The 22603-nt window shown below is 42.8% G+C and overlaps 1 protein-coding gene and 1 long non-coding RNA gene across 2 annotated transcripts in view; one reads left to right on the plus strand and one right to left on the minus strand.

Moving 5' to 3' along the window:
• LOC125173250 (uncharacterized) overlaps positions 1-21503 on the minus strand; it is a 109708-nt gene extending 88205 nt beyond the window's left edge. Inside the window, exon 1 of the long non-coding RNA XR_007154975.1 lies at positions 21433-21503. This is a non-coding gene — a long non-coding RNA (uncharacterized LOC125173250). The remainder of the gene's footprint in view (positions 1-21432) is intronic.
• Positions 21504-21632: 129 nt separating this feature from the next.
• The window catches only part of CASQ2 (calsequestrin 2), a 66884-nt gene continuing 65913 nt past the window's right edge, over positions 21633-22603 (plus strand). The window contains exon 1 of the mRNA XM_047868770.1: positions 21633-21684. The gene's annotated coding sequence lies outside the window, so the exon portion shown is untranslated. The remainder of the gene's footprint in view (positions 21685-22603) is intronic.

The raw sequence follows: 22603 nt of genomic DNA on the forward strand, positions 1-22603 counted from the left end.
AGTACAGATACACGAAAATTAATCATTTGATGGCAAATTCGCTTTCCCCTCTGTGGTAGCGCCCAGTAGCTTAGACCTATATGTAGTGGAGTAATCCCCAGAAAGCCTTTTCTTCTGCCTTGCTAAGTAGCACTGTGTATCAACAAACCTTATAAAATAATACCTCGAGGTGCCCCACTGGTATTCTAGAAGCCATCTTTAGGAGCCAGTCAAGCTCAATGAACTGCTCCAGGGAAAGCTCTGACCTTCCAGTGAGTTCCTTGCTGGGCTTCTGCTGACAAGCCATTGACCTGAGGGGCAGAGGGCATTGTGTTTTCTTGTTCACCACTGGAAATTATAATATTTTCATAGACTCTCCTTAGGAAGACCAGAAAGTGCCTTCTTTTACTCCTTTTGTGATACTGTTAATTGAACTTCATGCGAAGTAAAATTGGTCTTCTACAGCTCCCTACACACGTGGGTTACACAGCAGATTTCACTACAACCAAATTGCTTTCTCCTTCGTTACATATTTTCCATTTTTTAATCTACACTTACAAATGCAGTCACTGAAAAAAAAAAAACCAACTAGCCTTTGGGCCTAATGTACTTTTTTTTAATAATGATTTTTTTAAAAGGGAACCTACAATTGGCCTGACTTCCTTTTGTCTGAATAAAAGCTTTAGCACAGTATAAAAGGGTTGCATGTGCTGAAATGTTGCCCAAGGATATGTGTTATTATTCCTCCCCCCTTGACCAGCAGGGTCTCCGTTCTCTTTCCCTTTCAGCCTTTTGTTTGAACAGATGGGATTGGGGAAGCAGGGAAAGAAAGCCATTCTGTTCTCATTAACTCTCCCCATACACAAACACAAACCTGGGCTTCAGGGACTCTGAAACGGGACAGCTCCCACTCTATTGCCATTGAGACCTGATGTACTGAGATACAAAGAAAGCCAGGCCCAGGGCCCACATCACCATTTCAATGAGGTTGCTAACCAGTAAAATTATGTTTATATACGTTTTTATAAGTACATTCTCAAAAAGATGTGTCTATATAACACAAGCAAATATCACGTGTATAGAAAAATCCATCTATTATATGTAGTATATATAATATAGTATTTTCAGAAATTTCTTTATCAGCTATGGTGATATCTTGAGTACAAATACATTTGTGATGAAATATAATGGTGTTCTGTGAATTATAAAATCCTTTCCCCCTTTATCACGTCTTCTCTCTATAGAATAGAGCTTAAATATATTGAGAATGGTGGGGTTCCTATTATCTCATGCTCTCTTTTTCAGCTGTAGTGTAAAAATTTTTATTAAGGTTTCTAGTTTGGATGGTCTTGTTTGTTAAAGCTCTTGACCAAGAAAAATGTCACAAAAAAATTTAAGAATATGGGTCCAAGTATTCAAGGTCTCTCTTCCGGGGTCCTTATACAAATAAAAGACTTTAAGAAATAGATACATATATATCTTGAGAGAAAGTAAAAGGCTTTCCAGAAAGAGCTGAGGGTGTTTCCCCCCTGGTGAGCTAATGCCGGGAAGTGCTATCTTTTGTTCTGGATGCTGGATTAGAAAGTGGTCTGGCCTATTTGTTAGATCATATTTGCTTTTAAATCTCCGTCCATCCTCATTACTATGATGAGGGTACTGAGGCAAAGATAAACAGAGCCTGAAAAGATGTCTTCTCATGGCCAGATGCTACCACATGGGCTTTTGACTCCACGAGCCCTAGGTCTCAGGAGGGCGAGCGAAAAAAGAAAATGCCCAGGAACAGATGCATTTATATTTCATAGCACATTCATACATGCAGAGTGCAGTCCCCAAGGAGCAGGACGCTACTTTGACTCTTCTAGGACTTCTAAAGGTGTGGAATGTGTAGAATAAACACGAAATGGGTAAAACTGTGGAGATGGTAAAAAGATCAGTGGGTTGCTAGGGGTTGGGGAGAAGGAGAGCTGAGTAGGTGGAGCACAGAGGATTTTTAGGGCCGTGAAAATATCCTGTGAGATACCATAATGATGGATACGTGTCAAAACATCTGTCAAAATACATTTGTCAAAACCCACAGAATGTACACCACCAAGAGTGAACCCTAATGTAAACTATAGGCTTTGGGTGATAATGATGTGTCAATGTAGATTCAACGACTGTAACAAATGTACTGCTCTGGTGGAGGAGGCGACGCGTGTGTGCAGGCAGAAGGTATGCGGCAAATTTTCACTTTCCTCTCAATTTTCCTGTGAGCCTAAAACTTCCCCTAAAAAATAAAGTCTATTTTCTAAAAAAGAAAAACAGTCTTTTTTTTTTTCAATTAAATGGATTTTGTGGCATGTCTCTTGGTGGGATCCCCCAAACACAGGGGAATATTTGTATCAGAAGACAAGCATCTCTAGGCGATAAACAATCCTTTGTAGTGCTATCAAATATTTCCTTGGAGTTTGTTATGAACACAAATTCGCCAGTTTACTTTTTTTTTTATGCCCAAAGAAACCAAAGCACAAAATGCTCCAGGCCTGAGTTTGTGATCAAAAAGAGAAATTGAGTAGAATTTCTATTCCTTATTAGCAATTGTTAACTCAGGAACACAGGATTCAAAAGAACCTGTTGAAAATAAAACATTTTGTCAACTATCCAGATCACATCAAAACATGCTGATATTTAATATCCTGTTAGGGAAAAAGAAAAAAAGAACTCTGTTGTATACCATAATTGTTTCCTGCTGTATAGAAAAAAAAATGCAGATCTGGACTTCAACTAGAAAATCTTGGAATATCTTTCAATATTTTTATTTTCAAAATCGGTTCAGATGGACCAGGCTGAGGGCAGAGAAGATGGCTCTAAATTGGCCAAACAACCACAGGGAAAAAAGGCCAGTGATAAAAGGCAGCCAGTCCCAAGGGGGGCTGTCTTGCAGGGCGCCGTGGGGGTCAGCACTGGCTTTAGTCCTATTTAATATTTTTATTACCAATCTGAAGGGGGAGGGGAGGCTGAATAAAAATGAAATCTGCAGATGGCTACTCATTACGGAGGATTTGCAGACCCCAGGAAGAGCAGGAATGAAATTCAGAGGTTCATTTGGAAAGGTGGTCAGAAAAAAAAACAAAGGCAGCTGGAAAGCAGTGAAATGGGGAATCCCAGGGCAACAACTCCATTGCAGCAGGTGAAAGGCATCTCAGGCTGCAGGAATTCTGAGAGCTTCCTGGCAGTGGTCAAGTTTTACCCCTGCTTATTAAGGAACGCCACACATTTTGGGTGTTCAGACTGGCAAGGTAAAGGTCTGCGAGATGGTCTTTAGATTGCTGAATTCAGTTTCAAGAAGACATAGGGAATTTAAGTTAGGATCTCTTCTTTGCCTTCATAATTGCATGTGCTCCTGCTGAGGGGTGATTTAAGGCATATGGATGATTAAAAAGACCAGTAGGCAACCAGGTCCGTGCCATTCTTCGATGTGCACAGGCAGCCCTCTGTCCTCAGAGCCTGTCACTCTGTGCAGCTTGGCTCCTGAGATGTACACAAAGCCTTTCGTCAGGAAGAGCTACCCACAGGCCTGGCCTCCCTTTGCTAGTGCCCCATTCATTGAAGTGCTGCCCCTGCAAGTTCTGCAAGCTGTCCCTATGTGCTCAGCAGAGAAGTCATCATCAACTGAGGAGATCTCCTCTTTGCTCAGAACCCTCTGTGGCTCCCAAATGCCTGTAGAAAATTGGCATTCCTTAACCTAGGATTCTGGCTGTCTCCTAAAGAGCATGTAAGTTACTGCACCATCCCTGGAGTCAAGACTGATCGGCTTCAAACTGCCTGACTCACCAAATGCCCATTGTTTCAACTACCAACTACCAGGCACTTTCAACTACCAAACAGGGAAACCAGTATCCGCCTCATCATGTTGTTCTAAGGGTCAAATGAAAGAAATATACATAAAGTGCTTGTATCATGTCTGGTACACCGTAAGTGCTCAAAGGATGCCAGCCACAGCTTTTTGTTTGACAATTATTCACAATGTATCCCTAATGCCCCTTTATCAAATGGCCTTTCAAAAACAATCTTCCTGGGTTTATTTATGGCACGAGTTTTATCTTCCAGAAACTGGCATTTCTAGGAAAAATCTTTAATCTACCATATACCAGTGATCTTTTCCTGCAGAAGCTTGATGACCTACCTGCTCCATGTTGAACAGGCACCCATGTTTGTGGCTCCGCCTGCCTCACGGTGGACCAGCTTGTCATACAGCCCCTGTCACTCTCTGATCTCAGCCCAACCTTCCAGCCTCTCATCTTTCACACTCCTCTTGCCCCGGCTCCTCACAGTGTCTCCTACAGGCACACCCCCACCTTCGTCCAACACCCCCCCACCCCGCTGCCACCAGACTGGTTACCCACGCTGTTTGTTCACACACCTGGGGTTTTCATGCCTCTGCGTGTCACTCACAACGCTCCTTCCGTCCTGCCATTACTTCCTCACTTAGAAACAAAATCTCATTCCCTTTAAGGCCCCATCAAGATGGTGCCACTTCTGTGAAGCCTTCCCAGGAACTACTCTGCTCTATCCCTTCTCTGAGGAAACCAATCTCTTCCACTGCGTTCCCACTGCTGTAACTCCCAACAGGCCGCGTGGCTGTCTCCATCTCGATTGTGAGGGCTCCTGCGGTCAGAAGTGTGTCTTACTCAACCTACACCTCAGGTTCCTGGCACAGAAGTCCTTAATAAATATTTGCTGAGTGTTTTAAACTTGTTAACTCATGAATGGAAGCTGTTCTTGCTGGAGAAAGGGAAGAAGCTCCAGGGAATCCAAGGAAAGGGGCAGACAGGTCTAGAGACAGGAGAGCCTGGTCTATCCACTAGGACCCCCTGCTGGACAGAGAAAGTGAGTGCAAGTAAGCAGCTTTGAAATTAACTTTGGGACTGGGAGCCCTTTCCCCACGGGAACTGGGTCTGGGTTAGCCACAGAGAAGCACTGGAAGTGAGATTCCAAAATGCAATTTCACAGTTGGAGCCACCTTCCTCCTCCAGCATGGCAGCAGCACGTCTGTCCTGGGGACAGGCACACAGACTGTGTAATCAGGCTCAGCTGGTAATCAGGGAGCTGCCAAACAGACGCGAGACTAAATTACCTTCCCGTCCCGGACAAAGTGGCCTTCTCGATGAGGGTTCAAACCAGTGATGGTGGAAAAAAACAAAGGAAGGCAAGTGGCAGCTGCTACCAAACACCTGGCCAGTGGACGGCTCCCAATCCGTCCTTATTCAACCCGCAGACCCTCTAAAGCCAGGGTTGCTTAATGAGGAGCGAGCGTTTCAGACCAAAGGTATTTGGTGCCAAAGTCATCGTTAGAGGAGGAAAACAATTTATGCCCACAGTGACAACAAAAGGGGCAGAACCAATTTCCTGTCAACAGCCTGCCAATGGCCGACCGAGTAAACTTGGAAGAAACAATGTGCCTCAGTTTCCCTCTTTTGTAATTGAGAGGAATGTGCCCTCACATCCAAGATTCAGATGGTAAGATCTTTTTGGGATTGAAGATCCCATTTCTGTTCCTGCATGTGTGTGTTCTTAGGGGGCTGGAAGGGACCTTGAAATTAGGAGAGAACCACGTAAGTTCATGAGCTGTGGGATAAAAAGTGCTAGAGGAAGGAAGGAAAGCCCAGAAATCAAATAACTGCCTAGGAAAGGGGCATTTCTGAGGCTTAGAGGGAGAATGAGGCTGCTATACTCGATTTGTAGTTACTAAGGACTTGGAATACCAGGTACATGCTGTGCACGGAGTTTGCAGTGAGCAAAAACAACCAGAAGCTTACCCTTGCTTTCCTGAAGCTTATAGTCTGGGGGGCAAACAGCCATTAAACAAATCTTCCCACGAGTAAATGTAAAACGGCATCTCTGAGTGCCATGAAGAAGCAAGGAGCTATGGGATTGGCCGTGGGGGACTTGATCCAGTCGGGAAAGGCCCCTGAGAGAGTGGCACCGGAGCTGAGAGTTGAGGGGACAAGTAGGGTTCACTCCATGTGGAAGGGAAAGAGGAACGTTCCAAGCTGCTGGGACAGGTGGGCAAAAAAAGGCTTCTGCAATTGCAAGTAGGTCTTACTATTCACTGCATCAATTATTGTGTGGCTCAGACATTTTATACTCTAGGTCAACAGAAGAGGGCCAGGCTAGCTGCAAGGCAAGGCTGCTTTCTACTATGGAGGTGGGTGATGAGGGAGAGGTTCTGCCTGAGTAGGATGGTAAATGTCACCCTCCAAAGGGGGCTGGAGGCAGGTCCTGTGTTTCACCCTGCTGTCTGGGTAACAGGAACAAGGTCAAGAGGTTCTGCTATAGCTTGTGGGTAGCAGCCAGTGAGATGGGCAGGACTTGCTCCACGGAAGGGATTCCGGACAGGGCCTGTGACATTGCATCATCCGTATCAGTCAGCTATTGTCACGATGATGCTGAAAAACAAGTCAGCTCGGCACTCAGTGCATCACCACAACAGCATTTATGCTCATAGTCTACAGTTTTTCTGCTATTCAGCTGATCTAGAATGGGCTACATGGGAGGCTTTGCTTCAGGCTGTGGGTCAAGCAGGGCTCCTGGCTTCAGGTTGGGTTCAGGCCCATTCCATGTGTCATGCTCAGATCCAGGCTGAAGACTCAGTGCTACCCAAGGCATGTCCTTGTCACGGCAGATCACTGGATGCAAAAGCAAGCCATGCAAGCACATTTAAGGCCTCTGTTCATGTTGCGTCTATTAACATTCCAGTGGTCAAAGAAAGTCACATGGTGAAAGTCAACACCAATGTGACAAGGATGTATATTGCACACACAGTGGGAAGGGTAAGAAATGAATATTTGCTTAACAATAATGCAAATTATTACACCATCCTTAAGACCGGCATGTGGTTATTTTAGGATCAGAAACTAGTGCTCTGGAAACTCACTATTTGTATTGTCTGCTATTATTTCCTTTTTGTTCTCCCTTAGTGTTTAGTTAAATTCTTTTTGAAAATGTCAGATTGTCTCAGCTGTTATGAAGAACCAGGAGAAACACTTTTGTCTACCCTTGAGCCTGAATTTTAAATGGAACTGAAGGACCCCAGGGTGAGAATCCCAAGTGAGGTGAAACACGGGGGAACAGTTTCTAAGAATTCTTGTTCAGTAGTCCCCCCCCCCCACACACACACACACTTTGCATGGATTCTCCTTCTAGCATTCTTCTCTGCTCACTCCTTGGAGGATTCTGGGGTTTGAGTTCGTAAGAAAACAGTTTCAGTGTACATGACATGTCAGGCTACAGCATGGTAGAAACAACGTGCTGTCCATCCTAAACCAAAATGCTTCCAGCTGACTTGCCATTAGCAAGACAGGCCTCCATAAGTACTGCCAGTTGCTCCAACCATCAAGGCAGGGCCCTACACACCAGGTTTCAGGCACGTCTTCATGTCCAGCTAGGGCAAGTGAAGTTAACCAACACTTTTATTTTAGAAAGTGAAACTCTGGAAATGATAAACACTCCCACACTGGTCCCTAAGAGGGAGTGCTGGAGACGGTCAGGATCTGTCACTAACACTCAAAACGCAGGTCAACCTCTGTGTCACAGAGGGTAGCCAGAACCTCTCCCCATTCTTCCTTATAGCCAGTGGTTGCAATTTGCAAGAGCGTTCCTCAAACTTTACTGGGCTGAGGAATCACTTAGGGATTTTGTTAAAATATGGATTCTGATTCACTGGGCCTGGGGTGGGTTGAGTCTGCATTTTAAACAAGTTCCCAGGTTTTGACCTGCTAGTCCATCAAACACACTCTGAGTAGCAAAGGATTTGGAAACCTCATTCTGTTCCTTCTAGGAAATGAAGGGAATGAAATTGCTACTTTAGGTGTATCAAAACGTCAAAGTACGGGATAACCTTTTGTCAGGCTTTGGTGGGGTCAGGACTGGCTGCATATGGTTTCCAGTCAAATCAGGGAAAAGGGGAAACATTATTTAGAAGCGGATTCAGGCTCAATCTCAACTGATTTAACCTCACTAAATTCATTTAACCTTTATCTGCTTATAAAGCACTTATAACCTGAGTTGTCTGCCAATGAAACAGCTGTTTCTGATGTACTGCACTTCCTGCTCCTGAAGGTGCTAGAGAAGGAGTGAAGGGACTACTGATGAGAGAGGGCAGGGAGGGTTCCAGCTGTGTGCAGAAGGTGACCAGAGGACCGACCACCTACCTTCAAGGTCTTGGTCTATTTTAGACTGCATATGTGGTTTCTGTACAAGGTATGATTCTAATTTGTGATTTATCATTTTTGTTGTGAAGTGCTCAGAAATGGAAGATGCTGTAAAGCAGTGCACTGCATTCAATGGGAATGCATTCTAACCCTGTCTTCCCTCACAGACTTTGTATTCCTAGGCAATCACACATTTCTTAGAAATAGGGGGCAGATGTGAACGTTGGTGTTTTGCACACTGACCTCAGGGTACTGGCTCTAGAAGAATTCATGTGGGGTAATGTGGAAACAAAGTCTAAGAGACCCAGCAAGTCAGGCAGGACAGTGTCCCCCTAGGAGCCAGAGCCTGTGGGCCCCAATGCTGGGGCCTGCCACTTGGATGGCTGTATGTCTCGGACAGGCCATCACCCTCACTTTTCCCATAAGGGCATTAGAGAACTGGATTCGATCCCTTTGCTTTGTTTTCCTGTCTTTTAAGCTGTGGAAGACTTTTGTCAAATAAAGCCTAAAGATGAACCCAATAGAAAAAAGCAAAGCTGCTGGGCACCTGGATGGTTCAATTGGCTAAGCGTCCAACTCTTCATTTCGGCTCAGGTCATGATCTCACCGTTCAGGAGATGGAGCCCCGTGGCGGGCTCTGCGCCGACAGTGCAGATTCCTTCCCTCCCTCTGTCTCTGCCCCTCCTCACCACAAAATAAATAAACTGAAAAAAAAAAAAAATCAAAGCTCCTCTCATTGGAGCAGGGAGCCTAAAACTTTTCTATAGGGTCCTTAACAATCCATGAGGCACTGTGGAAGCCAACAGCTGAAAAGACACAGTCTGCAAACCAAAACAAACCTCTGCCCTAGATGACCTCAAAGGTCCCTCCTGTTCCAAGCTGGAGAGATCACCTCATTTGCAAGAATGCTCTCTAAGACTGCATAAAAGGTGGGAATTAAGGCTCTCCCAGCAGTAGGACACCTGTCTGTGAAAGGTTTGGGCCCTTCCTTTTTGCTCTTATACACATAAATTCAGGTCTTCAGGAATAAAGAATACATGACAGGGACACCTGGGTGGCTCAGTAGGTTAAGCGTCTGACTCTTGGTTTTGGCTCTGGCCATGATCTCATGGTTGGTGAGATCAAGCCCCACGTCGGGCTCTGCACTGACAGTGAGGAGCCTACTGAATTCTCTCTCTCCCTCTTTCTCTGCACCTTCCCAACATGTGCTGTCTCTGTCTCTCTCAAATAAATAAATAAAATAAATTAAAAAAAAAGAATACATGATAATAAAATCCTGATCACGGGGAACTGTTCACTAATGTCTGTTTGCAAGGTGCAGAGAAAGGGGACAAAAAACAAATTTTCATACATGTTAGGCAAAAAAAGGAGAATTTATTGGTTCACATATCCAACCTCAAGGACAGGGGGAGCTGATCTAAAAGCAACTTTCAAAACTTCTCTCTCTTCCTTCTATCTCTGCTTCTGTTATGTGTTGATCCCAATATCACCTCCTGAAGTAAGCAGCATCAGTTCTGGACAGTCATTCTTCAAGCTTAGTAATTAGACAAGAGTAAAATACCCACTGACATACCATGTCCATTAAAAGACATCAAAGGGAAGACTCTGCTTGGACCGTCCTAGGCTGGGCATCCCTCCCTGGGATCTACTGCTCAGGACAAAAGCAGGGTATCCTCTGTGATGGGTGGAATCCACCGGAGCCACATGGCTGGCTCCAATGTGGCTGTTACGAAAAGGGAAGAAAAGAGGAAAGGAAAAGAAAAACAGCAGATGTCCACTGTATCTGCCATTCTGAACCTTCCTCAGTGTGGGTCCGTTGTGTGTTTAAGCATTACTGCTCATTAAGGCTGCACACAGCCTCCACTCCAGCCAAACTAGGCTGTCTCTTGCCTTTTGTTTTGTCTCCCTTGCCTAACATGCCCTTTCCTTCCTTCTCAGCTGGTCTACGATCTCGCCATTCTTCAAGGGATAGGTCAAATTCAAACTCCCCCAGAAAGGCCTCTTCTTCCAACCTGTACATTCTTTCCTTTCCAGGAGAAAGGGTCTCCTGTCTGTACCTTCAGTGGTGTGTTGGAAAATGTTTTAAAACTGCTCCCTTGAAAAACGAAGAATCAAACAAAACCCTGATTTTTCATTTGTCAATTTCCATGGTGTAATTACTCCCACCATGGTCAATTTCCTGCTCTCAGCATGACAGTCACTGAATGCAGAGCTGGAAAGAGGTGTGCAATACAGCAACATTACACAGAATTCCCATAGCATTCCCACCATACAAATACAACAGATCTAATCTCAAGAACATATATGTTAATAAACTGTAGTAAAATAATTAGAAACTTTATGAATTTTAATACATATTTTTTTTATTTTGAGAGAGACAGTGAATGCAAGCAGGGGAGGGGCAGAAAGATGGGGAGAAGGAATCCTAAGCAGGCCCTGGGTTGTCAGCACACAGCCCGATGTGGGCCTTGATCCCACAACCGTGAGATTGTGACCTGAGCCAATATCAAGAGTTGGACGCTTAACCGATTGAGTCACTCAGGAGCCCCAGAAAGTTTACGAGTTATGAGTATTTACCAACCTTGTGTTTAATGTAATTTAATTGTAAGTTTATATTATTTTAATATTGGTAGTGTTTAATAATCATCTCATAAAATTCTTAGAAAACTAACAGCTACGGTTTTGACTTTTCTAGCATTTCATTTAAACAGAATCATACAGTAAGTAGTCTTGTATCTGGCTTCTTTTGCTAAGCATAATGCTTTTGAGATGTATTCATGTTATTGCATCCATCAGTAGTTTGTTACTTTTTACTGATGAAACATAGTATACATCACGTGAATAACACCACAAATTTTCATTCATTCGTAATTTTGGTTTCTAGTTTTTGACTATTATGCATAAAGTTGCTGTAAACATTTGTATACAGGTCTCTGTGTGGACGTAAGTTTTCACTTGTCTTGGATAAGTATCTAGGAGACTGTTGTGTTCTATGGTGAGTGTACATTTTTTAAAAGGAACCACATAAAGGTTTTCCTAAGTGCACTTACGATTTTGCATGCATATCAGGAATATAGAATTCCAGCTGTTCCATTTGCTCTCGAACACTTAGTGTGATCAGTCTTTCTAATTTTAGACATTCTAGCAGGTGGTGTAGTGATCTCTTACTGATCTTGATAAGCGCTTTTCTAACAACTGCTGATGTTAAGAACCTTCTCATGTGCTTATCTGCCATTCACCTGTCTTTGGTGAAGTGCCAATTCAAATCTTGTGCTCAATTGTCAACTGGGTTGTTATTGTGGAGTTGTTTTATTATTGAGTTGTCAGCGTTATTTATATATTCTGAATGCAAGTTATTTATCAGATATAGGGTTTATAAAAATGTTCTCCCAGTCTGTGGCTCTTATTTTCTTAATAGTATCTTTGCCCAATCCAAAGACACAAATATTTTCCCCCACATAACTAAAACTATTATTTTTTAGTTCTTATGTTTAAGTCTATTTAATTTTTGTGTATGGTATGAAGTGAGGTTTGAGGTCCGTTTTCCCTTATAAATATCCAATTTTTTCTAGCACTGTATTTTTTTTTGCATTTTTTAAACTTGTTTTATTTTTTAAAATTTACATCCAAATTAGTTAGCATATAGTGCAACAATGATTTCAGGAGTAGATTCCTTAGTGCCCCTTACCCATTTTGCCCATCCCCCCTCCCACAACCTCTCCTGTAACCCTCAGATTGTTCTCCATATTTATGAGTCTCTTCTGTTTTGTCCCCCTCCCTGTTTTTATGTTATGTTTCCCTTCCCTTATGTTCATCTGTTTTGTCTCTTAAAGTCCTCATGAGTGAAGTTGTATGATTTTTGTCTTTCTCTAATTTCACTTAGCATAATACCCTCCAGTTCCATCCACATAGTTGCAAATGGCAAGATTTCTTTCATTTTGATTGCCGAATAATATTCCATTGTATGTATATATATATACACCACATTTTCTTTATCCATTCATCCATCAATGGGCATTTGGGCTCTTTCCATACTTTGGCTATTGTTGATAGTGCTGCTATAAACATTGGGGTGCATGTGTCCCTTTGGACCAGCACTTGTGTACCCTTCGGATAAATAGTAGTACAATTGCTGGGTCGTAGGGTAGTTCTATTTTTAATTTTTTGAGGAACCTTCACACTGTGTTCCACAGTGGCCACACCAGTTTGCTTTCCCACCAGCAGTGCAAAAGAGATCCTCTTTCCTCTTTCTCTGCATCCTTGTCAACATCTGTTGTTGCCTGAGTTGTTAATTTTTGTCATTCTGACAGGTGTGAGGTGGTATCTCATTGTGGTTTTGATTTGTATTTCCCTGATGATGAGTGATGTTGAGCATGTTTGCATGTGTCTCTTAGCCATCTGGATGTCTTCTTTGGAGAAGTGTCTATTCATGTCTTTTGCCCATTTCTTCACTGGATTTGTTTTTTGGGTGTTGAGTTTGATAAGTTCTTTATAGATTTTGGATACTAACCCTTTATCTGATATGTCATTTGCAAATATCTTCTCCCATTCTGTTGGCTGCCTTTTAGTTTTGCTAATTGTTTCCTTCACCATGCAGAAGCTTTTTATTTTGATGAGGTCCCAGCAGTTCATTTTTGCTTTTGTTTCCCTTGCCTCTGGAGAGGTGTTGAGTAAGAAGTTGCTGTGGCCAAGATCAAAGAGGTTTTCTAGCACTGTATTTTTTAAAAGTCCTTATTTTTTAGAACAGTTTGAGCTCCGCAGCAAAATTGAAGGGAAGGTACAGATAACTTCCACATCCCCCCATTCCCCCTGCACATGCATAACTTCTCCAGTTATCAACACTCTCCACTAGAGTGGTACATATAAGTAACAAAGCTACACTGACACCCCCAGTCACCTCAAGTCCACAGTTTATATTAGGGTTCACTCTTGGTGTGGCCCAGTCTGTGGGTTTGGACAAGTGTACAATAACACGTATCCATCATTATAACAGCATACAGAGTATTTTCACGGCCCTAAAGATCCTCTGCTCTGCCTACTCATCCCTCCCCTTATTCTAATTCCTGATTTTTTTACTGTCTTTTTCAATGACTAATCTGTTTTTAATCCCATCCAGTATACTTTTTATTTCAGACATTTTATTTTTCATGTCTAGAAGCTCCATTTGAGTTTTTTACTGGGACATACTCTTGTCATTTAGACCCTTAAATAATTTGACTGGTCCTTCCCAGTACTTAATAAGGCCATGGAATTTCTTAGAGCAACCTACCACAGAGTAGGGAGTTTGAAATACGTAGATGTGAACCATCCAGCTTATTAGTTGTGTCACCACAGGAAAGTCACTTAACTTCTCTGAGTGTAAGAATGATCACCTATAAAATGGGATTGAGTGATAATGCTCACTGAATGGGCAGGAATTCGTTGAAGCAGCAAACAGATGGAAGAGGTATTTGTGGCCATGAGGCCCCTCCTTCAAGTTTTAGAACCTCACCGCTTTGGAAGCTGGTTTTAGTCATGAGTCAGAGGAAGGATTAGCAGTCCCTTTGCTTTCGGAAGGAGTGGCAGAGGAATGTTTTTGGATGCTACAAGTCCAGACCATACACTGCAAGGTACAGTGGCCTGTTCCCAGAACACTGCTGAGATGATGATCTAGAGGATGTCATTCCTGCTCTTGAGAGCCCACAAGTCCCAGGGTGCCACCGCAACAACAGCAGAAGGCTCTGCCCCACGTTCCTCTTTGGTCATGTGTCCACACCCTCCTCAGCACTTGAGAACTCTCCACAGGACAACATCTCACACACACTCAGCATCTTGTTCTAGCAGGCTGGTTGTGTCCTGAATGGGGATAATCAGGGAGTTTCAGAGAATGGGTGGCTACCAGCAAAGGACCCAGCAAACAGGACAGGCAGAAGGACTAATCAAAGGGCCACAGGAAAGGTAAAGAACCAGGCAGGCTGGGGGGGCTTGTCTTGGAACAGTTAAGGACAGGGTGTCTTTCCCGGTCTAAACTTATCCTGCAGCCTGTGAGGCAAGGAGACAGAGCTATAAAGAGCAACAAGCTGTACAATAAGCCGTGAGGCTAGAGAAAGAGGCAAAGCCAGTGCTCACATACCAAACAAGGAACCAATTCTTCAGGTTCTTCACATACTCTTCAGATTCTGTGAGCAAGATGAAGACCATTTCTATTTAAGTCACAAAGACCACAATGCTGGGTAATGTCCAGATGGAGGGAGTCTCGATCAGCACATCAGCAGGAGTCTTTTGGTCTAGCCCGGGTTTTCTCAACCTTAGCCCTAGTGACTTTTTGGGAACAGACAATTCCTTGTTGTGGGGACCTGTCTTGAGCATTGTAGAAAGTTTCATGTATCACTGGCTTCTGTCCACTAGGTGCCAGTACACGCCAATCCCCTCCCCGTGACTTGAGACAACTGAAAAGGTATTCAGGCACTGCCAAACAGCTCCTGGGTTGTCACATTGCCTTTGGTTGAGAACCACTGATCTGGCCTTCTGGACTTAGACCTTAGAAAAACTGACGGCACTAGCAATCACATTTCCTGACTTCAGAGTTCAGTGTGAAATACAGGGACCTCTGCTCAAAATCCCATATTTATGTTGGTTTACTGATACCTGTGAAGCAAAAAGCCATTACTTACATAAAAATTTGCCCCAAGCCCTTAACAGAGTGTAGTGGTTAATTACACACCGTCCAGAGCATCAATCCCAGCTGTTCAGATTCTAGCTTCATCGCTTACTACTGCGTAGCATTGGGCAAGGGAATTTCATCTCTTTGTGCCTCAGTTTCTTTATCTGTGAACTATGGATAATCACGGGGACTACTTCATGAGGTATCTGAGGATATATATTTGTTGTTGTATGTGACGCACTCAGAACAGTGTTTGACAAATGGTGAGCCCTAAAGATGATCTATTCTAGCACTTGTCAGCTGGGGGGGGGAGGGGGGGGAGGGGCGGGTTGTGACAGTGTTCCAAGTGTTCAAGTGTTCATGACATTAACGGCACAAAGATTCCTTTTTTTTTTATAAGTACCCAAAACAATAACTTAAATATCTTGCCACTTAAAATAAAACTGCTTGAGAGCCTCCAATTAAATAGGAGTACACATGGCCCTTAGTGGGGTCAGACAGGCCAGCTCCTGACTCAGGCACTCAGATTATCACTCAGCTGCCACAGCAGTCTGGGCTACTGCAGAGCTTTCAATTATCTTTACTCTTAGTCATCATGTTTTCTAACCTGTGCCTACAACACATTATTGTGCAAAGACAAAAAATACAAGGAACACTGGTGCTAAGACACAAGAGGAAGCATATGAATGTTAACTAATTCTACAAATGTATCTTCATAAATCCACGAGTTTACTTTATTCAACCCAAATCCCGATTCACATATCCAGATACAGCCAACGTTTCTAAAGTCAGAGTCTGAAATATACTATCATATGAATTTAACTGTTCATTTATTAGGATTAAAGAGACTACTATGTTGTATTACTGGTCCCAAAGAGCTTACAAACAGCCTGATGCACTCACCCAGGTGGACACTGTGATTGCTTCCCCCCATTCCTCTCTGACTTTGGACAATGACACCTTCCTGGCAGTCCAGGGCTTTGGGGGAAGCTGATCCCACCAGAGCCTCAGTGATTCAGTATAAGTGCATCCCCTGGACTCTGGTTTTCAGAAGTGGGGACATGACCTAATTTTAACTTCAGAAATTGGAGAAGATGGTTCCTGGTGGTTTCTGGGGGGAAAGAACTCACACTGTCATCCTGGAAGTGGAAGAGAAAACATGGAGCCCAGGAGTTGTTGGCAGTCATCTCTTAACAACCAGGCACAGCCCATAAGAATATGGTTGAAGACACGAGAAGGTAGAACAGAGAGATGGAAACAGAAGAGATCCTGATGACACTGTCAAGCAGACGAATCATACCAACCCTACAACCCTCCCCACTTCAGTAAAACAAGCTAAACCAGCTTGCACTGGGTTTTTCTTATTTGCATCCTAACATAATCTTAGCTTTAGCTCTCCTATTTAGAAACAAACTAAAAAAAATTATAAAAACTAAATGAGCTAACTGCAAACTATGAGAATGATCAACATCACATCATAAAAACAGTTTTTGTCTATTTTGTTTGTACAGCCCATAGCTTAATTTCAATTTTCCAAGACTTTTGCTTCCAGTCAAAATGGAGTAACAAAGACCAGTTTACACTTGTACCTGAAACAACAGCAAACAATCCATAAAAACACCGGAAATAATAGTTTTTGAGACACTATACATTAGGCGATGAAAGAGTGTGATCCCCGAGAAAGGAAACCAATGATGTAAGCCTTACAACTGCCCCAATATACTGCCTGCAGAGAGAGCTGCTAGGTGGTGGCACAGGGAAGGATAACCAGGGCAGGGCCTCTGCACTGAGGAGGAGGAGCTGAGGGTCCAGGTTGGCAAGAAGGCCACAGTTCACAGGCCGCTGCAGCAGAGAAGAGAGCTGCACAGAGAGAGAACCATGAAGGTCAAGTCCTGAGGGCCCTTCTCAAGTCCTGAGCAGAATACTGATGAGTGCATGTATAGAAGGAGAACACATGAGACTAGGCAAAAGAACACATGAGACAGGAGGTACAGCACCTAGTGCTCGTATGGCCTAAGAAGGCCAGTTTCCACTAGCCAAACTGAAAAACCTCGTAATGGTGAGACACTGGGTAGACTGCTCAGAAGAATCCTGCCGTCTCAGGTCAAGTGTTGCTCTGGTCCTGCCAAAAAAATACCTTAACACTGAGACTATAATGGAGGCTAAACGATCCCCCCCCCCCAAAAAAAAATTAACTTCATCACAGAACAAAGTTCAAGAAGACTTATCACAGCACCCAATTAGATAAAATTCACAAAGTCTGGCATCAGGTCAAATATTTGGCTTTTTCAAAGAAGCAGAAAATAAGACCCATAATGATGAAAATTGAAACTGACCCAGATATGACACAGATATTAGACTTAGCAGACAAGGACATTAAGATAATTATTATAATTGTATTCCATGTATTCAAAAAAGTAATTCAAGGAAGACATAAAAAGAGTGAAGCCAGACTTTTAGGAAATGAAAGCTATTAATATCTGAGATGAAAAACACACTGGCTGGGATTAACAAATCCTGTATCTTGGAGAAGAAAAGACTGGTGAACTTGACACAGAAATAGAACTATCCAAAAGGAAACACAGAAAAAAGAAGTTTAGAAAATGGAAAGAGCATCAGTGAGCTGTGAGGCAACCCAAGTGACTCTATTTGTATGGGTGGAGTTCTTCAGAGGGGAGGAGGCAGAAAAATATTTGAAGAAATAGTGGCTTAATATGTAACAAATTAGATGAAAAATATAAACTCAAAGTTCCAAAGAGCTCAACAAACTGCAAGCACCAGGAACGTGAAGAAAACTAAATCACCAAGTCACTAAATCAAGGCAAGTCAGAACCAAGTGGCATAACACTAAGGATTAAAAGACCATCTTAAGAAAAGAAAATTATGTACAACGGAACAAAGACAAGGATGACAGCAATTGCTTGTAGGGCACAATGCAAGCAAGATGACACCAGACTAACTCTGAAGTACTAAAAAAAAAAAAAAAAACAAAAACAAAAAACTGACAGCCTAGAACTTTTATCCAATGAAAATATCTTTCAAAAACAAAAGCAAAGGGGCGCCTGGGTGGCGCAGTCGGTTGGGCGTCCGGCTTCAGCCAGGTCACGATCTCGCGGTCCGTGAGTTCGAGCCCCGCGTCAGGCTCTGGGCTGATGGCTCGGAGCCTGGAGCCTGTTTCCGATTCTGTGTCTCCCTCTCTCTCTGCCCCTCCCCCGTTCATGCTCTGTCTCTCTCTGTCCCAAAATAAATAAACGTTGAAAAAAAAAATTTAAAAAAAAAAAAAAAAAAAAAAAAAAACAAAAGCAAAATGAAAACATTTAGAGACAGGCAAAAGCTAAAACAATTGTTAACAAACTGATACCACAGAAATGGCAAAGGGAGTCCTTTGGGGCAGAAGGAAAATACAGATGTGCAATCTGGATGTTCACAAAGCAGTGCAGCCCAATATCCTTCATGAACAAAGGTGCAAGAATTTTAAACAAAATTCTAGTACATTTAATCCAAAATTTATAAAAAGGACAGTATATCATGACTAAATGGGGTTTATCTTAAAAATCCAAAGTCGATTTAATGTTGAAAATCAATTTGGTAATTCACCAAATCAACAAAGTAAATAAGAAAAACCATATGGTCATCTCAATAGATGCAGAAAAAGTATTTTCAACACCTATCCCCAAAAGTAAATTCAATATCCATTTCTGATGAAAATTCTCAGCCAACTAAAAAAAAAAAAAAAATGAACGTCCTCAACCTAATAAAGGGCATCTATAAAAAAAATCTATAGCTACTGTCATATTTAATACTGGAAGACTGAATTCTCTTCTCAGATGATCAGAGACAAGGCAAGGATATCTACTCTCACCATGTCTATCAACATGGTACTGAAGGTTCCAGCCAGTGCAATGAAGCAAGCAAAAGAAACAGAAGGCATCAAAATTTCAAATAAAGAAATGCAATGATCTCTATTTACAGATGACATGACTATGCAGAAGATGCAGTGGAGTCCATAAAAAAAGCTTCCAGAAACTCAAAATTGAGTTTAGCAAGTTTATAGGATACAAGCCCAATATACAAAAGCCAAGTATATCTCTATATACTATCAACAAAAAATGGAAATCAAAATTTTAAAAGCTTATCATTTTAATCATCAAAAACATGAAATAGTTGCAAATAAATCTGACAATATACTGAAATTTACAAAACACTGCTGAAAGATTATTAAAGACCTAAATCTATGGAGAGATCTACCTTGCTCATTCATGTTCCAGAAAACTCAGTATTGTAAGGATGTCAGTTCTCCCCAAGTTGATTTATACATTTGACACAATCAAAATCCTGATGAGCTTTTTTAACTTGATGAGCTCATTCTAAAGTTCACATGGAAATGAAAAGAACTTAGAAAAGACGAAACAACTTGAAAGAGGAGGTTGGAAGGTAACTACTCTGATTTCAAAACACTCCAAGCTACAATTATCAAGTCTATGTGGTATCGATATTTTAAAAAGATAAACAGATCAAAGGTACAAAACAGAGCCCAGTAATAGACTTATAGGTATACATAAAACTAATTTTTGACAAGGTGCAAAGGTAATTCAGTGGAGGACAGACTTTTTAAGTGGTGCAAAACCAATTGGATATCCTTACGCATACACATACACACAAAACACCACAAATTTGATATACTTCACACCATTACTTATTAAAAAATTAACTCAAATCACAGACCTAAATTTAAGGGTTTATGTATGAAAAAAACCCAAATGTCTACCAATATGGAATGGATAAACACACTGTGTATACTGATACAATATAACTCTAGTTGGCAATAAAAATGAGAGGTATTAATATATGCAACAACATGACCAAGTCTAAAAAAATAATTATGCTGAGTGGCAGAAGCCAGATTAAAAAAATAAAGAACAGATAATATGTGATTCCATACATTCTTGTAAATGACTGGCACAGGGTCTAGAAAGCTGGACAGATGAGAGTTTCTGTCCAATCTGCCTTTTAATGGCTGAATAAACTTTCGAGGATCACTCATTCTCTGATTCTCAGTTCCCCCCCTTGTCAAATGGGGATAATTACACCTATAGTTAACCTCCCAGTGCCTCAGTTTACCCATCTGTTCAACGGGGATACTAAAATTACCAACTTCATAGCATTCAGACTAAATGAGTTAAATTTGTAAAGTACTTTTTCTTTTAATTTTCTAAAGTTTACTTATTTATTTAGAGAGAGAAAGAGCACAAGCACGGAACAGAGAGAGAGGGAGAGGGAACCTCAAGCAGGCTCTGCACTGTCAACATAGAGCCTGATGTGGGGCTCAAACTCACAAACCATGAGATCATGACCTGAGCTGAAATCAAGAGTTGGACACTTAACCAACCGAGCCACCCATGTGCCCCTGTAAAGTACTTTAAAATAAGGCCTAGCACAAATTAAGTGCTTCCAATTTACTTAATGACTATTTAGTGAGAACTGTGACAGGCCAGGCTGATTTTGAGGATTACTGTTAACAATAATATGCTACTATACGGCTACTTTAAGGCTCATTCTACCTGGGGGAAACAAATCCCCAGGGTAGAAATGTTTCCAAGGAGAACTATTGTGTAAGGTCAGTGAGTCAGCCAGGGGTCTACACTGGGCGCTTCCCTGACGACGTGTCATTAGTTACAACTTGCACTTATTACTGGTAAACTTTGGGGCTCTTTTTCAACCAGCACTGGTCTTTTTCTGCTCGGTGCTGTTTAGTAGGAGTTTCCTGGTGCTGGGCAGAAGGCTCCTGGGACGGCCTGAATTCAGGCCTGTTCCAATCCACCAGAGGAAGCCTGAGAGCGGGGAGCACCGGGCCCTAGACACAAGTGCTTCTGGGACTATCAGGCCAGCAGGCGGGCCACTGGCCCAGCCCAGTGGGAGGGAAGAACCGGATCAAAGAAAGAAAGATGCCATGCTCCGCTTTATCCACGGGGTGGAGTATTTTAGCCAAAAAAGGGACCTTTGGAGGCAGTGAAGTCCTGGGAGAAAGATAAGCCCGGACTTGTCCAGAGTCACGCCCATCAAACCCTCCTCCGCAGGCAGTCATCAAACTTCTCAAACCTGAGGGCTGTGCCAAGGCCTATCCTGGTAAAAGAAAATCCTCTACGAGCCTCAGCAAATTTAAAAATTTGAGAGCCAAAGAGGGACCAGGGGAGACCAGTGAGTCTGACCCTTCCCCCCACAAATGAGAAATATGAGGGCCAAGAGGGGAGGGAGTCCTGACCGAGGTCGCACTGCCAGGCTGCGTCAGACCAGACCCAAACCCAGGTCCCCCGGCCGCCTGTCGCCTGTCAAAGCTCTCGCTGGGCTGCCTCCGGGTCGTTCAGACGGGGTCTCTGCCCTGTAGACCTTCCAGTGCAGGTGAGATCCCATCCACATGTTTCACTGGGAGGTGCAGTCTGAGCGCGGAAGAAGGGGGAGGCGGACACAGCCCTCCGCTGGTGGAGTCCCCCAGGTCTGGAGCATGGAGGCTCGCGCCCTCCCCCTGGGCAGCCTGCTCACGGCCCCCTGTCTTCTGCTCCCACGTCCCCTTCCAGAGGAGTTTGCCTCAACCACCCGTCCAAAGGTGCCTCCACTTACCCACGGTCTCGGACTCCCCGTTGTTCTCCGTTGTTCTTCAGAGCATGTGCCTCTACTTGCCCTTACGTACGTACACACCATGCGCGCATGCGCAGGCTTACACGCATGCGCGCACCTACACCTTCATGGGCTTGCGCATGCGTGCGCACACCCTGCGTGTACGTTTTGCTTGTTTGATCATCGTCTGTCGAGGTTATAAACTCACGTAAAATCAGGTTAGCGACCAATCCCCAGTACCCAGAGAAGTGTCTGGTAAGTAGAAGATGCCCAATAAAAATATAATTAACAAATGGAGGGAAGACCATGGCTTCAAGTCCTGATTAATCTGTGAAATAATTATTGTAAAGATCAAATTAAATAATATATGCAAAATCACTCTGGCACCTGACGAGAATAAAGAATTGAAAGGGGTTAGATTAGATTAAAGGACTGTAGGTAGGGCCCTCTCACAAAGTGGAGAACTGGCAAGAACAACGGGCCTGCATTGTGATAATAATTAACATCTATTTGCATTTTTTTTGTTTGTTTTATCCCTTCCGGTTTAAACAAAACGAAACGAAAATACTGCTACAGGCACATAAGGATACACACACTTCTGCACAATCACAAACTAGGAGTGTGGGGGGGTGACACACTGACTGGGGCAGCAGCTAAAACCCGAATGAGAGGGCTGATTTCGTAGATAGATACAAAATTGACTCAGAAATGTCCAGAAGCATTCCCTGTTTACAAAATGAATTAATTAAGGCTGGTGAGCAAGAATGCAAAGAAAAAACAAAAAGAGGAAAATAAAAGCAGCCAGAGAAATGACTGGTACCTAAAAAATAGACCGTGGACAGCGAGAAACCTGATTTCTACAACATGTGTCCTCGGGGCTGGGCTGCGAAGCCCCCAGTAGAGTCCAGGATCTGGGGACTGGAACTTTCCACACTAGAGCTTCTTTCTGTTAACATGCAGTTGGTCAGAAGCCAGACTTGAAGGCTTAAACTACATTTTCCAAATGTATTTCTTTTCCTTGGTACTTTTTATCAGTTTCAAGTCAAGAAATTCAAAGACTCTGACTTTAAATATTTCCAAATTTTTCAGTAAAATTTTAAAAACCTTTCATATTAAGAAAAGTGGGGCATATTCTAAATAAAGGTAACCCCGTGAGATTGAGACAGTGGGAACA

The sequence above is a fragment of the Prionailurus viverrinus genome, chromosome C1 (genome assembly GCF_022837055.1).
Source record: "Prionailurus viverrinus isolate Anna chromosome C1, UM_Priviv_1.0, whole genome shotgun sequence".
NCBI lineage: Eukaryota > Metazoa > Chordata > Mammalia > Carnivora > Felidae > Prionailurus > Prionailurus viverrinus.